Source organism: Sciurus vulgaris, assembly GCF_902686455.1.
Source record: "Sciurus vulgaris genome assembly, chromosome: 12".
Taxonomy (NCBI): domain Eukaryota; kingdom Metazoa; phylum Chordata; class Mammalia; order Rodentia; family Sciuridae; genus Sciurus; species Sciurus vulgaris.
The window spans coordinates 102,707,066-102,722,909 of record NC_136473.1 but is presented as its reverse complement, the minus strand read 5'-3'; the positions used below and the strand labels follow the sequence as shown (position 1 = coordinate 102,722,909).

General features: G+C 41.5%; 1 protein-coding gene across 4 annotated transcripts in view; it reads left to right on the top strand.

Moving 5' to 3' along the window:
• Positions 1 to 12,273: 12,273 nt before the first annotated feature.
• The window catches only part of RALGPS2 (Ral GEF with PH domain and SH3 binding motif 2), a 161,999-nt gene continuing 158,428 nt past the window's right edge, over positions 12,274 to 15,844 (top strand). For 2 of the 4 annotated variants that reach the window (XM_079105941.1, XM_079105938.1), the window contains exon 1: positions 12,292 to 12,448. The gene's annotated coding sequence lies outside the window, so the exon portion shown is untranslated. Of the gene's footprint in view, positions 12,449 to 12,908; positions 13,029 to 15,844 lie in introns of those variants that run through there. The other 2 variants (XM_079105939.1, XM_079105940.1) reach the window with 2 other exon arrangements.

The window sequence follows — 15,844 nt, the reverse complement described above, 5'->3', positions numbered from 1 at the left end:
TTGTGTCTGGATAATCGCTTTTTTTCTTCTCCTCTTTTTATGCTTTTTTTCTATTATGACTTTTTTTTCATTTAATTAAGACAATTTTTCCATATAATTTCCAAGTTTCTAGCTCATTTACATTGGCTATGTTTTTGGTTTCTTCCTGATGACATTTAAGGAGGAAATTTAATTTCTTTTAGTATGTTCCAAATTCTACTATAGAAAGGGATACATTGGAAGCTTTCTGTAGAAAACAAACACTGTCCTAGTAGTTGATTACTTTTTTCCTGACTTTTTGTCTCCATCTTTTATCCTAGGTCTTGAATACTATTTCTAGACTGAGTTTTTTTTTACCTCGTTTTTTAAAACTTAGATTTCTGTTTGTTGATTATATAACAAATTTTATTTGGCTAATTGAATAGGATTCATATCTCATTTGAAACCTAGCTCATTTGTATCCTGGCATCCATTTGGCTGTCTTTATGAGGTTGTATGAAACCTGAGAAAATCAAGCGGGTGCCTTGCCTGATGGAAAATCGTCATATTCAGGTAACATCACAATGCAATAAATCACAAAGGAAAAGACGTCCGCAAAGACCTCATGTTTATAAGAAGGATGGGATGGAGCTTTGTCCTTCCTGAGTCAGGATAGGTGTTGACAGATGACCTCTTTTTCCTTACTCTGCCAGTTGACTGTCCCCCCACTATATTACAGAGATGTGACAGAAAAGTGAGTTTCTGAAATGTGGTTTGGAACCTAATGTGGGTTTGTCACATGAATAACTCTGGAAAGAATGGAGGCGTTGGTTCAGTGCTGTACGGGTAAGTTTATCTGAGTTCTTGCCAGGCAAGGAGGGCTCATGTCAATTTCCAGGAGGCTGACCGGGCCATAGGTAGGGCAGGGCTAGCCAGTGGTTGGCAAAGCAGAGGACTGGAAATCACCTGAAAGTGCTGAGGGCCAACGCTGGGACAAGGACAACATGGCTCAACCCAAACAGTGATTTGGTGGACTGGGACAGCAAACTGGAAATAAAGGGAAGAAAACGGGGCCACTAAGACAGTACCAAGATCTTAAAACTTCACGTTAGCACCAAACATTCAAATCAACTTCAGAGGTTCAAGGGAGTGCTCATGAACTATGACACATAACACACAACACTACTTATTATTACTTATCATGATAGTTGACATTTGAAAATTATTTTTGCTTTTGTAATATTATTCAATCCTCAGAATAAAGATAAAAGGAAGAAAGAGCAACTATTATTCTAATTTTAAAGTAAAAGAAACTGGATACAGAAAGGAAGGCTGCATTGTTTATTGTGGTTTACTGAGAATGATGACTAACTCCCAGATCAGCATGCTGCCACCATAATATTATTTCTACAGGGATAAATAATGGAAGCATTAGTAAATAAAGGATCAGTTGTTAATAAAGCAGCATGGAAATAGTGTATGCATGATAGACGATGTTCTAGCTAGGAAAGGATTTGGAGGGAGGGATGGAAAACTGTTCACACTAGGCAAAGAAACAGGCGTGGCAGACAACCACCAGGCTATGTACAAGGAGGCCCATGGATCAAGAACAGGAAGCCAGGGGTCATCTCTCACGTGACTTCTGTCCCTACTCAGTCTTGTGCTCCTCTCTGGAGACTAGCTTCCTTTCCCTGCTCTTTGCTTCTTTTCTGCTCAAACACTGGAAGGTTTGGTTCCCAAGTTGAACTGACTGTTCCTTGTGATCCTGATCTAGTCCAAATCCCTGGAGAAAAGAGGAAGGTTGAGAGTGGCCTAGGGCATCATCCCTGAGAACAGGACAGACATTTCAGCAGGGCCTACGGGTGTGGTAGAAGCGGGTAAAGAGATATGTGCACAGTAACTAAGATAGACTATGTGGTCAAAAACTATCCGTATGGTTCCTATAGTTAAATACTAAAAAAGAAGACAATATGCCTTTATTGATTATAATGAAATACCAAGTTCAGTTCAAGAGCATTGTTTATTATAATACAGGGTCTGATTTGGGCATTTCAACAACAACAAAAAAATCCTAATGAATTTAGAAATGATTCAGAAGAGAATTACAAACTTAATTTTGATTGGAAATTTAAACATTTTTAATAAAGATAAATGGAGGCATTAATTCAGTATATCAGTTGGGTGTGGTGGCACATGCCTGTAATCCCAGCAACTGGGGAGGCTGAGGCAGGAACACTGCAAGTTCAAGATCAGCCTGGGCAATTTAGTGAGACCCTGTCTCAAAATAAAAACAAAAAGACTGAGAATGTAGGTAAGTAGTGAAGTGCTCCTAGGTCCAATCCCAGTACTACAAAAAATTAAAATTAAAATTAAAAAATAAGAAACCTTAAAAGATGCAAAGGAACACACACTGAAAATTTAGTCTCCCACATATACCCCCGGCCACCAGTTCCCCGTATTGGAAGTAATTGCCATGATTAGTTCTGGTGCATTTTCCTAGAAATGTGTTCTCTGAATATAAGCACATGTTTTCACATCTTGATTTTTCCAGTATACTTTAGAAATCATTCTGTAGGAGTACCTCTAGAGCAACCTCATTCTCTTAACAGCTGCACAGTATTCCATTGTGTGGAAATAATGTACTTTGACCAGTCTTGTGTAGATGACATTAGTAAACTTCTCAGTCTTCTGCTGTTACTATTCTTGTGTATCCTTCTGGTTGTTGCTACTGGGATGGAACCTGGGGCCTTGCCCTTGCTAGGCAAGTGCTCTACCACTGAGCCATACCCCAGCTCCTATCCTTGTATGTACTTCTTTTTATATACAAGTGAGTTTATCTTTTTATATACAAGTGAGTTTACATGGAATTTTAAACATGTTTTATTTTGAAAGAAATTATTAAACTTCTCTTAGTAGAAATTTGTCTTTCCAATCAACAGTTTCATAATAGCACTGGTTTTTCCACACTTTTACCTCTGTTTAGAATCACAGTATGGCTACTAGGTCCTGCATCTTTCACTTTCTGAGAGACATTTTCAATTTATATCTTCCAATCCCCTGTTGACATCTATTTGTATGTTGGCTATTACATTTTTAATTTACAAGAAACTTTCTTCTGTTCTTTGTGACTTTTTCATAGCATTTTAGTCTTACTTAATGAGTGCAATATTGTATGATTTCTATAGATAGTAAACTTTAAAAATTTTTTCCCCATGTTCCTGCATTTTTGTGTGTGTGGGGGGGGGGGGGGCGTTTGGAGGTGAATGAGATGTAGTGAGGTAGTGGGAGGAAGCTCTGCCTAGAAAGTTAAAAGATTTGCCCCAAATGCTTGGTGTTCCTTAACTGATGGTTTATACATAAAAAGTTAGGTGCCCCTTCCCTCTCTCTCTCTGACTTAATTCCCGTGTTGGGGAGGGAGCAGAGTGGTAGCTGAGGTACGATAAGGAGAGGCTGAGTGGTTCATTATTTCTACAGACTTCAATCATTTTGAGAGGCATTTCTTATCCCCACTTCCTTACTACTTGGTGCAGCCAATTCCAAAACTTTCCAGAGTTCTGTGCACATCAGCTGGCTTCTTTTTGCCTTTTACCTCTACAGACAGTTATTTTTTTCTTTTTGCTATCTAAATCAATTACTATTTATCCGCTTTTCCTCATCTTCCAAAAACATCTTGTCATCTCTCCCATGTTTTTTGTTCTTTATTGTAATTTTAGGGAAGTTGGGAGATAGTACAGATAAATATGTGTATGCAACTTACCAGTTGTAGAAAGAGGTTTATAAGTGTTTTAATATGTCAGAAGTTCTTCTTTTGGGGATATATTTCAAATTTAATAACCTTGAGAGGAAAGGAAAGTGCTAAAATGTAAGTTTCTGCAGGTATTTATGTTTAGTATAATTCAGTCCCAGAGTCTATTGAAGTGGTTTTAAGGTTCAGTGTATATGCTAGTAATGTTTATATCATAGTATGTATCACTAAATTCACACGATCTTTTGAGAAGTTGATTATCACCAGGCTTTTTTTTTTATTTTTTGAAGTAATCTTCTAACTGGAATCACAGTTTGAAAGTCAATTTATACTACTTTTACTATTGCTTATGTTTTCCCAAGTGAAATACTCTTAAATAGCAACTACTATGTCTTGTTTTTAATGGAAAATAAAATTGCCAGTACTCAACAATAAGCATCAAATTTGTGTATGCAGGAATACATCATAATTAAAAAGTGCTAAGTGAAGTCTCAACTAAATACAGTAAAAATTATATGGGGCTGTCTCATAATCTATTGGGGCATTTAAGACATGCACACATTGATAAAACTGTAAGTCACTGTAATATAAATTGCCAAAGTGAGAGGACCCCAAATTATGACCTCAGCAGGGTCTGCAGAAGGGAGGTGTCAGTGTGAGATGGATGAGCCTGTGGGCATACATCCTCAGAGAAGGAGTAGAGATGGTCTGAAGCCAGCTGCTGAAGAAATGGACAGAGCAGGGTGCTGGACAAGATGTGCTGGAATGACAGGAGCAGGTGCACGTTTGGCGAGGAGAAACAAGTGCTGTTTACTGACTGAGTGAGTCAGAGAATGGTTTGGCTAGTGTGGAGTGATGAGGGGTGGCAAAGTGGTGGGCAGAGTAGGGTCATGGCTGCCCCCGATGCCACTTTAGTAAAGCATAAGGAAGGACGGGGGGTTTTGAATTGGGACATGAAGGGGACAGAGCTGATAAGTCACGCGGTGACATTAGTGATGCAGGAAAACGAAAAAAAAGGAGTGGAGAGTAGTTCATCTAAGAAGTCAGCTAGGAATAACTTGCTGCATGTGTAGTTCAGCTAATTGCAAAATAAAAATAAAAAATAAAAAGAATTTTAAGAATTTACAAGGGTCAGGCCTAAATAGATGAAGGATGGAGAGAAAGAGTTAGAGGTGTTTCTAAAGCCTGGGAGAGAGAGGAAATCATGGGAATAGTGGTGTTGGATGGGGTGCCGAGTCAGGAATTACAAGTTTTCAGGTTGAAAAGAAAGCAACACCGCCGCATCTTAGGAACTGGAGATTGAACTTGGGGTGCTCTACCACTGAACTTCATTCCCAGTCCTTTGTACTTTTTGAGACAGGTTCTTGCTAGGTTGCTGAGGCTGGTCTTGAACTTGCCATCTTCCCGCCTCAGCCTCCCAAGTTGCTGGGATTACAGGCATGTGCCACTGTGCCTGGTTGTTTTTCTTTCTATAAGACATGACACATTTCTAGTTAAAAATAACAACAAGCAATGGGAATATATAAAGTAGAAGAACGAAAGTCCTTTTCTCCACCCCTAATTCCATCCTCTTGGAGTAACCACTGTGATCATTTGTTGCACACCTTTGTAGTTGATTTCTATGTTCAAACCAACTTTTTTAAAAAAGGAAATAGAATGCTAGTATACAAAATTTTCTTTACCTTCTTTTCTGCCTATTGGTATCTTTCATACTGAGGTATCTTTTCATGGTAAGAAGTTATCATAATTATATTAATTCATTCCCCCATTGATAAATATTTCAAAATGTGCTATTATTATGCTTAATGAGAAGTCATATATTTCTTTGAATATTGTTATAGTAATGCTGGGACAGGGCAAACATTCATGTGTGACATTGCTGAGTCAAAGGATATACACATTTAAATTCTTCCTTGACTAAGGCAAACTGTTCATCAAAGAGTTATGCTGTTATAGTTCCATAATATGAGACTGTTGCCCACATCCTTGCTAAAACAGAATATTACAACTTTTACTGAGCTATTAGACCAAATGCATCCTGTATTAATTTTTCCCTTTTTTTTTTCGCAGTACTGTGGATTGAACCCACAGGTGCTCTACCACTGAGATACATCCCTGGCCCTTTATTTTTTTTTTTTTTATGTTTTTGTAGGTGTAGGTGAACAGCATGTCTTTATTTTATCTGTTTATTTTTATGTGGCGCTGAGGATTGAACCCAGTGCCCCACACAGGATAGGCAAGTGCTCTGCCACTGAGCTACAGCCCCAGCCCCCTTTGTATTTTTTATGTGGAGACAGGATTTAAATTGCTCAGACTGGCCTTGAATTTGTAATCCTCATGCCTCAGCCTTTCTAGTTGCTGAGATTACAGGTGTGTATTATCAGTAGGGATGAATATATTTTCATAGGTTTTATTAGGCATTTATGTTTTTTTCTTCTAGCATTACTTTGGTTTTGAGCTTACAGAAGTCTAAGTGATGATGGAAAGTCCTGATTAGGCATCACAGAAGCAATGAGAGATGTGGTTTGGAAGTTTGGTGAGAATCAGCGGTGGAGCAGTGATAGCTGAAAGCATAAGTGCATTTAAGTTCCCTGTGAAATCCTATAAAGAATAGAATACAAAGTCCTTAGGAAATCCAGAGTTAGGGAGAAGAGGGAGCAAGTGATAGAAACTGAGCCATAGTAGCTTAGCAGTTGTGGAGATTGTCCTCTTCATGATAAATCGTGTAGGGACCTGGGGGAAATCTCTTGAAACCCTAAGCCTGTTTCCTCATTTATAAAATGAAAAGTTGAATGAGTCTTCCAAGTGTAAAATTCCTGTTTCTATCAATTTAACCCAAGAGCTGAGACTGTTCCATGGAAGTAGTTGGCAATTTCAGAAAGCATATGGGATTTTGCCATAGATGGTCATGTAGAATAATCATGTTGCAGCTGGGAAGATAATTTCATAGTAGTGCATGCTTAGAATACAAAAAGCATACTAAGGTTTGATCCCCATCACTACCAAATAATAAAGTGAAAGATAATTGTTATAGCCTATGGATTGCTTACTTTGCATGCTTCTTTAAAATTCAAACCCTTTTCCTTTTTTTTCCCCCACTAGTGGGGATTGAACCCAGGGCCTGCACATGCTAGGCAAGCACTCTGTTACTGAGCTACCCCTTATTTATTTTTTGGTACCAGGGATTGAACCCAGGGGTGCATAACCACTGATCCATCTCCCCAGACCTTTTTATATTTTATTGTTAGACAGGGTCTTGCTAAGTTGCTTAGGATCTCGCTAAGACTGGCTTTGAACTGGCCATTCTCCTGCCTCAGCCTCCTGAGTTGCTGGGATTACAGGCCTATGCCATGGTGCCTGGCCCTAGCCTTTATTTTGAGACAAGTTCTTGCTAAGTTTTCCAGGCTGGCCTCAAATTTGATTCTTCTCCCTCAGCTTCCTGAGTAGTTGGGATTACAGGTGTATACCACTGTGACCAGATAAAATTCCAAAATTCAAAAAAACACTTTTTATTTGGAAATAATTTCAAATTTATAGAAAGATTGCAAGAAACACCCACTCTTTATCCAGTCACCTACTGTTAATATTTTGTCATTTTAGTTTTCTCTCTTGATATATAAATATATGTATTTATTATAAATGTATATTTTTTTCCTGAGCCATATATACATTCTGTCCCTTTGTTCCTAAATACCTCAGTGTACATTTTCTAAGAATAGGGACATAAGTGCAGCAGTTACCAATTTCCGTGACTTTAACATTGAAGAAATACTTTAATCAATCTACCATTAGTTTTCCTATTACACCAATAATGTCCTTTATAGCATTTTTTCCTCCTCAAGGAAAAGATCCAGTCTAGTATCTCATATTACATTTAGTTGTCATGGTTCTTCAGTTGGAATATTTTTATAGCCTTTGTCTTTTATGACATTTTTATCTTTGAAGAATACAGCCCCCTTTTAAACAAGACAGAACAAAAGATTTCTTATTTGGATTAATTCAATATTTCCTTATTACATTCTTCATTTCCTCATTTAGATACTGTTGTGGGGAGTCACATCTGTAGGTAAATATTGTCAATTTGTCCCTCATTTGTGAGGTTAACTTTGATTGGCAGATCAGGGTTTTGTCAATTTCTCCAATGTAGAATTAATCTTTCCTTGCAACTAATAAGAAATCTGTGAGAAAACCCTCTAATATCACACAAATATCTTGTCACCTCAATTTCTTCCTGCATTTAGACCCATCCATGGTTCTTGCCTTACCCACTCTCTGCCATAATGGGTGCAAAACGATGATTTTCCAACTCCAGCAGATTCTCAGCATCCTACCACAGCAAGAATATTTCCTTTTTCTCCATTTATCTATTTATTATTGGTACTGGTTTATGAATTTCTTTTTTAAAATATTCTTAAAATATAAAATATTTTTATATGTAGGGTATATCAAAAAGCTGTGATAAAGATCATTAACCAAAATTCTTTCTCTCTGTTAAGAATGAAAAGTCTTTTGCTTGTAATCCCAGAGACTCAGGAGGTTGAGGCAGGAGGATCACAAATTTGAGGACAGCTTCAGCATCTTAGTGAGACCCTGTCTCAAAAGAAAAAGGACTGGGGATGTAGCTCAATGGCAAAGGGCCCCTGGATTCAATCCCCAGCACCAAAAAACAAAACAACAACAACAAAAGTTATTAATGCCTACAATTTTTATGAATTAATTCACTTATCTGGAAAAGTCTGGTAAATGCAATTATCCCAATTTTAGAGGAAAACATGAAAGTCAGCAAAAAGTCTTTATACTAAGTAAATGCCCCCCAAATATTGGGGTTATTTTAGCATCCTTATTTTTGTATGTATTTAAAATTTGGTTATTTGGATTTCTACACCTTTCTACATAAGACAACTCATGGGTGTGTGTGTGAATGTGTGCATGTGTGTTCAGAGGGCAGTGCTGTAGCAGTAACAAGAAGGAAGAACAGATAGATTACTTACAAGCCCCAGAACGGTGGGACTCAGGGGACTGTAGGGACAGACTGGGCTAGGACCACTTACTGAATGGAGATGAGTACTAAATACTCCTAAATCCTGGAGGACGTCGTGGTGTCAACTTCCATTTTTTTCACAATACCTCTGGGTCATAAGGAATAGGTTCAACTATGTTGTGTTTTATTAGTTTAAGGCAGAAAAGTTGGTGAGTGGTTTAAACTGTTTCTAGTGCTTCAAGATGAAAACCTGGTTCACTAGAACATTTAATCATATTCTACCTCCAACAGCCCCTTTTCTAATCCTGTCAGATAAACAAAACATTGCGGAAACATTATTTATTTTTATTTTTGCAGTACTGGGGGTAGAACCCAGAGGGGCTCTATCAATGAGCTATATCCCCAGCCCTTTTTATTTTGAGACAGGATCTAAGTTGCCCAGACTGGCCTTGAACTTGTGATCGTCCTGCCTCAGCCTCCTAAGTGGTGGGATTACAGGTGTGCACTACTGCACGGGCTCTAAAACTGTCTTTAAAGTTAATAATGAAAATAATGAGTCTGGGCAAACACTTATTTATACACTAACTGGCTTTCTCACCAGTTGTTTCAGGGAAACATTAATCACTATTAAGTAAATAATTCCCTGCTGATCCACACCCTGCATGGAGTTGCCCCTGTGAGAAGCAGCTTTATTGTAAACCCAACTGTAAATTGTAAAATTAAAACAGTGCTCATATATTTGAATGGACTGTTGATCATCTTTGTGTTTGGTATCTTAATACCTGTGGCAGTCTCTCATGATTGGGAATCATGATAGACTCTCCTTGTATGTTTGTGTTCGTTCTTATGCATCTTTCCCCTAAAGGATGCCTAAGTGAAAATTTTGGGTATGCTGCTTTGCCTATGTTTTAAATCAGAACATTGAAAACACAATCAACAAATGTCTTTAAACTGTCTAGCTACCATATATACATATATATATATATATATATATGAAAAAAAGATTGAAGGTTCAAGAAATAACAGAGGCAAATGTTACTACTGAAATTCTGTTTGTTGTAATAGAATTAGGTCTTATGGAAATGATCTTTCTTACAATGCCAGTTTGATAGCTATAATGAGTTTTTTGTTGATTTGTTTTTTGCAGTGGTGGTCTCTTATCTTTGAACTGCTTGTTCTGTATCTACATTAGTTCCTTGGCTTAGACCTTGGAAATAATTTTGATGGCTAGTAATAAGACATTACATAATGGTGATTCCTCTGAAATGACTTTTAAGCATACTGAATTCTTATTGATTTCTATTTTATACATTAGTACTTTTTGTAATACTAAGACTTTGCATATTTCTTTTCTTTTGGCAAAAGCAAATAGAATCCATAAAGCAGCTCTGATACATAGAGTTTGGTGCTGGTGTAAAAAGTCATTGCTTCACTTACATATCAATGGATGGGAAGGGTCACTGACTTTGTAAAATGATTCCTAAGACATAACAACAACAACAAAAAAAATCCAAAACCAAACAAAAATACCACCCAACCAACCAAACAAGACATTTGGAATGAACTTTTCTGTATTTTTATATACAAATACTTAAGACAACTCAAATTTAATAAAAGTATGATTTTATAGGTCATCGACATAAGAAACAGATTATGGGTACTTATTTGAACTCAGAAATTTTGTAGGCATGAGAATTTAGTATATCCATGGCCTACCTCATGAGTCAGATGGCTTTTTCTCATCAAAGTCCAAATGAAAAATTCACTGCTTTTACAGTAAACTGTGAAAATCATTGGCAGATGTAGGAACACAGGCTCATTTGTTTTTATGAAACCCTAATTCAAGTTTAAAGTAATTGTAAGACAGTTATACAAAATAGAATTCCCTGTTCTTCAGTTTTCTTATTTCTTGAGAACAGTTAATTATTTGTGATAATGGCATACATATGTATATATAAAATTGTTGTATGTATTATTGTTGGCACACAGCCAACCACCTTTTCCTTAATCTCTTACTAAGTCTGAAAAATGACTAAACATTTACCCAGGTCAATAGCTGGAAGGGGCTTTTCCTCCAAGTGCTAATTCAGTTTGCCTGTTGTTTCTTTGGGACTTGAAGCAATTAAAATGTATGGAGAAACTTCCTGTATTCATAAAGCATTTCCACCCTTTTTAACCAATGTCTGCCCCTCCCCTGAAATTTTTTGGGACCATTTGTTTTCTCTACTTCTCTCAGTGATTTTTATTGTAATTCGAGACTTTTTTTTTTTTTTAAAACAAAATGGAACAAATATGATACACTATGAACTTTCTTATTCTTGTTTTGTTTTTGTTTCTAATTCACCTTTAGGTGGCTGTTCCTTAAAGAAGTAACCCTATTTGAGAGAAGGTGGCTTAAGGGTATTCTAGCTTCATCAACTAGAGTAAGAGACTAGGACATAAGGTAGCCAAAGGAGAGGTGGATTAGCATTCTTCAACGAGAGTAATCAGTTCTGTTTAGAGGTTATTAAAGGGAGGAAAGAAACCAAGCAGGGGCAATTCTGGTCTTCATGTTTTATCCTCAGTGCTGCTACACAGTATTCCGTCCACATTCTACTGCACGCTGCCTAGAAGAAAGGGCCGCAGAACATCAAATTCCTCTGCACAAGCGCTAAGGACAGCAGTGAGCCAGGGTGGCTCGCTGACAACCTTCCACTGAAAGTCACACAGCATCCAATGGTGCTAATTGTAAGTAGGCCACCCATGGAAGGCGCGCCCTCTGAAACAACACCCTTCCGCCGTGTATACCGATTCCATTCCTTTTCTTCATTCAGGGGAAAGGTTTAATATTTTAGAATTATGTGCTGGCAAGGACGTGAAGACACCGTTCGCCTTGGATTCCTCAACCAGAGTCTGGGGGTGCCCAGTCTGACACTGGTCATTAAGCCCAGGGTAAGAACACCCCGCATAACACCTGCAAAGGCCCACTCCGCGCACCTCCCGATGTAACGCGCAGAGTACCGACCGCCGTCGCGCACGGTCCCGCGGCAGAGGGGCGACTCTTCGTTTGGAGCCCCCTTCGCGTCCGCCGCGACCTCTCACAGCGCCGCGGGCGTGTGCAGGGTCTTTGATCAGGGGGCCGAGCGTTCGCCCCCAGTCCCGGGGCCAGACTTTGTTCTCGGGTCTTACAGGGGAGGTGCCGGCGCCCAGGCCCAGCGCCACCGCCGGCTCCGCCGAGGGCCGCGCGCGGACCGGTTGTCCCCGCGGTCGCGGGGCCCCACCTGTGCGTCCTCTCAGCCCCGCGCTGCCGCGCTCGCCGGCGCGAGCCCCTCCCCGCACAAGCGCGCGGCGGCGATGCTGCGCAGGGCGGCGCGCGCCGCGGACACCGGTGTCCGGCGGCAGTTGGGCTCCGCCGAGCCCAAGAGCCGCAGGCGGGAGGCGCGCAAAGACCCCGCCGGCCGCGGCGCTCGGGGCCCGCGCGAGCGCGCTCGTTTGGTGCGCGCGCGCCCGCGGCTCCGCCCCGCCCGCCCGGCGCGCGCCCCCGCCAGGGCCGCTCTCCTCCCCCTCCCCGGCGCGAACGGGGTGGATCCCGCGCACTCCCCTCCCCCGAGCACCAGCGGCGGGCGCTGAATGAGAGACGCCGACCGCCCGGGTCGGCCGGCGCTACCCTCGGCGGCTGCGGCAGTGGCGAGGCGTGACGCCGGCGTCGCCTCTCCATCCTCCGAGGCGACGGCCGCGGCTGCACAGGTCGGCGCTGCGGCCCGTGGCGGTGCGGAGGAGGGAAGGTGGGTGCGCTACGCCCCCCGGGCGGCGCGGGGAATGGCGGCGGCTCCGGCGCTGCGGCGTGCGGCTCGCCCCCGGCGCGGGAGGCGGCTGCGGAGTCGGCCGCGGCCGCTCCGGGGCAGGCGGAGGGGGCCCGGGGCGCGGGCGCGGGACCCCGGGAGCCCGCCCCGCTGCCCCCCGGGCGGCGGAGGCCCGGGCCGCCTCCGCGCTGTGCGGCGGCGCCCCAGCCTGCCCTCAGGTGAGCCCGGGCCGCCCGGCGGTGCCCGCCGCGCCGGCCACACCCCCTCCCCTGCCCCGGCGCTGCACCCGCGCCTGACCGCCGAGCGGCCGCCCGCGAGCCCGCGGTCGGGGCCGGGTGACCTGTTGCGGGGCGGCCCCGGCGGCCCAGGCGCCGCGTCGTGCGGGCGGCGGACGCGGCCCCGGGTCGGCTGGCGGCGCGGCGGGGGCCGGGCGCGCGGGGAAGGCGGGGGATTCCGCACGTATCTGATCAAACACTTGCAAAGCCGCGATAGCTGTCTGCAAATATCCGGAATTCCATTGCAGTGTCGGATTAGGGAGGCTCATAAACACCGTGCCTCGGAGGTGAGCTGGGGGAAACCCGAGCCACCGGCGCGGGGCCGGGGTCGGGAAACAGCCGCAACCTGTGCGGAGCCCGGGCCCCCGCCCGCCCCCCAGAGCCCTTTTCCTGTGGCGGAGTGTTGTGCAGACGCAGGCGGGTTTCAGGGTGCGTGGGCGTGTTTGGGAAGAAGCTGCGAGCTGATAGGAGGTACCTCCGTGCAAATGTTAATTTGTTTGAGCTGGGAGGGGCGAGGGCGGAGGAACCGAGGGCACCGACCGGAGCGTGGAGGAGGGGCGGTGCAAGCACCGCACTTCTGTTGAGGAAGCGCTGGAAACACTGCTGCTGCTCGGTGTCGGTGACCCCGAGTGGAAGCCGGCAGCGAGTCATCCAGCTTTATCTTATATGCGCCTGTGACACCCCGCCGCCCGCAGCACGGTAGTTGCTATAGAGAGCTTTGTTTTCGTGCCAGTGTTTATGAGTTGACTGTGGTGCTTTGTTAATATTTACCATCAGATCGACTCGTGTTCAAGTCTCTTTGAAGATACCATGAGGATTTTGGGAAACTTTTCAATCCGTGCTTGCAGGGTATTGCAGCGTGACACAGTACATATCCTCAAGCCATAAACGTGTTCCACCCAGATAATGTGCCTGTACGCACAGTAGAATCAAATATTAGTGTTACTGGTGAATATCATTAGAATTATGAAGGAACTTATATCCAAACTATTTTAGTTAAAAATAACTTCTAAGCTTTGTAGACACGAAGTTTATTATGTGGCGTCCAATATTTGGAAAATGCCCTAGCTAGAGCAAATATAAGGGCTTTCCTTAGATGCCATTTTGAATAAATAATTTTAAATGTAATTCTTATAAGTTTAATTCGAAATGTTAAGACCTTTTTTTTTTTTTCCCATTATATTCCACCTTTCATTGAATTAAGGATTTTGACTTCAAAATTCTCTGGATGGAACTCTGGAAATATTGCTAACTTTACTTAATTTTTTCAGATTGCAACAAATTTAAAGGTGATGCTCACATATCTAGATTGCCATATGCCTTTCTAACATTTATTTGTAATATCATAAGGAATATTCTGGGCTGGAGTTGTAGCTCAGTGGTAGAACACTTGCCTAGCATGTGTGAGGCATTGGGTTCAATTCTCAGCACCACATACAAATAAATACATAAAATACAGGTCCATCAACAACTAAAAAAAAAAAAAAAGAAAGAAAAGAAATTAAAGAATATTCTAAAATTCTCAGAAAATATGAAAAATGACTAAAAAATAGATTCGATGCACTTGTAATATTTGTGTGTATTTAAATACCTAGTACATATTTTTGAGTTTGTTATGTCATTACAGTTGAGAACAGTAGTGTGTAGTGAATGATATGTAGATGAAATTAATTCTGTGGCTACTTGAAACAGTCCTCTGGGGTGTAGTTCGTATGGTACCTACTTGGTGCCAGTTATTCCCCCAGATGTTGGGGATACAGCAGGGAAAAAGAGGTCTGTGCCCTGAAGGAGCCTAAATGGTAAGTGGGCAAATCTGTTAGGTTAAAAGTTTCAGAAGTTAAAAACTACTCTGATGCCTTTTTGATTAAGGTATTGTTTGTGTTTTTCTTCTTGGAGGGAATTATTACTTTGTGAACAAAAGCATTAGGACAACTGTTTTAAAAACTGCTTATGTTTATACACATCAGGTGTCTGGTTTCCAAGTGTATCAAGGATAAACATTCCAACTCAAGTCAGATGCATGGTTTACTGTGTGATTAAACAATAGTATTCTTTTGGTTTATATAATTAAATGTTTGCTGAAAATACTCTCCGCATTTACTGGTTTACAAGGGTGTCTAATTTTTTTCATAGTTTGTTTTAAAAAAAGGTCACCTTTTGTTTTTAGTGAACCAGTGCCCTATTGTTCCTCCACCAGATCATGTAACCCTCATTGGCAAAAATTAAGAAAATTTTTACTAGAAGTGTTTGGTTTCCATAGTGGTGAAAATATGACAGACATTACAGATTTGAAAGCTCTTTTTATATATTATTTATACCTACATATTTTGTTACTCCCTTATCTGCAGTGTTAGTAATTAACATTGATCCTTGGTAGGTATTAATATCTTGTTGATTTAGGTCAGGACACTAAAGTTTGGATATGTAAGCAAGCCACCAGCAAGCAAGCAGTGAACCCAAACAGGAATTGTAGCTTTTACTAGAATGTGATGATCCCCTCAGAAGTGGGGAGTTTGGTGGGGAGAACATCAACACCTGATGCTACAACTCAGCATTTTACTACACTGTTGGTCTGCATTCCCAGAATTTTCTAAGAAACTTTTTAAACCTTAAATCCAACTACTAATTGAAATTTAGTCAAGTTCATTTCTTTTTGTAGGTTTAATTTAAACCTATTTATTTCAGCTGGGCACAGGGGCACTCATCTGTAATCCCAGCAACTCAGGAGGCTGAGGCAGGAATATCACAAGTTTGAGTCAGCCTGGGCAACTTAGTGAGACCCTGTCTCAAAAAATTAAAAGAACTGGGGCTGTAGCTCAGTGGTAAAGCACCCCTGGGTTCAGTCCCAATATTGGAAAAACAACAATAACAATATAAAGCCTGTTCATTTTCTCTCAAGGAGATGTAAAATAAAAAGAGGTTGTTCGAGTTTATCTTTAGTGGTATATGTTTTTGAGAATAAGATGTTAGAATGAACCTGATTTTTTTTGACTATGAGGTTTTTGTGTATTTGAAATAAAAATGTTACTTCTTTAAAGTTATTTGTTTTTCAGTGAGAATATAATTAGATGGCTTAAAACTTCCTCAGCTTGAGTGAGGTCTT